Here is a 1,196-nt window from a genome sequence, read left to right on the forward strand (position 1 = left end):
CCTGGAGACTATATTTTCTGATGGCTCTGAATGTAAGAGTGCAAAATTGAGGCTAACCTGGGTGACTTCAGTACAGTTTCATGAAAAAATAATTGTATGACTGTTAAAATGTCTAATTTTGTTCCAGAAGCAGTGTTTCTATTGTGAAGTTCTTAAGCTAATGTGAGAAAGATAATTCAGACTCCCTATAAACTACTTCTTAAGATTTTGCAATTAAGCTTAACAAACGTTTGGCTGTGGTTTGTGAATAAAATCAGGTTAATCGAATGAAACCCCAAAGTGAGTTAAATAATGCCGATTATTCATTTTGCAGTGATTTCAAAGCATTATGCTGATGAAGAGTAGGTTTGATAATACCTGGTAATTTCCTTTTTTAAATTTTGTTATAGTAGTGGTGTATTAGGAAATCTGTAGGTGATAATATCACCGTCCTTCTACATTGCTTGGCAACGGTCTGTTTTCTGGATCTCTTAAAATTATGAGGTCAAGGTTTCATTTTTTGTCCCCATGACGAAATCAGCTGATTGCTGAGGAAAGCAGGAGGTCAGTGATACTATTAGTATCATAATACAAACTATTATTAATAACAGATCCGATTGTGTTTTTTATGTTAAAAGAATAATAATAATTAAAAAATAGAAGAAGAAGAAAAGAAAAAGTAGCTACTATAAAAGAGCCAAGATTTTGTTCCTTGATTCTCTTCTGGTGCCTCCTTAGCCCTCTAAAATCACTTTTCCACGGCTTCTGTTCCAAGCAGGCATCTTTAAATTCTGAGCTGATACCTGCCCTCTCCTGGAGTGCTGTGTCCTCTTTAATTTTTCTGCAGTTTGTCCTGCTTTTGCATGCTCTTTTTTTTTTTTTTTGCCTGGAGTATGATAGGCAATTGTTGCTAACTGACAAACTCAGAAGCATCTCACGGATGCATCTCACACAGCATCTCACAGAAAGCCTCACGGAATAATAATACGAGTGCCACTCTCCTTTTGGGCTGGAGTGGAAGGAATTGTTTGTATTATAATACTGAATTTTCAGTAAAAGTTGAATTCAAATGTTATTTTTTCCTAGTTTAGGTCCGAGGTGGAGTGTTGTGTACTTAAAGTCTATTGGTTTCATGATGCTTTCTAGATTAATTTTGTATCGGTGAAAGTTTTAATATGCGTGCCTCATGTATGTGAACTCACTGGTGGTTGTGACAG

At 35.7% G+C, this 1,196-nt stretch overlaps 1 protein-coding gene across 22 annotated transcripts in view; it reads left to right on the forward strand.

Annotated features, from left to right (window-relative positions):
- CACNB2 (calcium voltage-gated channel auxiliary subunit beta 2) overlaps positions 1 to 1,196 on the forward strand; it is a 220,394-nt gene that overhangs the window by 211,679 nt on the left and 7,519 nt on the right. The window lies entirely within an intron of this gene.

The sequence above is a fragment of the Coturnix japonica genome, chromosome 2 (assembly GCF_054131305.1).
Source record: "Coturnix japonica strain WE chromosome 2, WE-NBRP24, whole genome shotgun sequence".
NCBI lineage: Eukaryota > Metazoa > Chordata > Aves > Galliformes > Phasianidae > Coturnix > Coturnix japonica.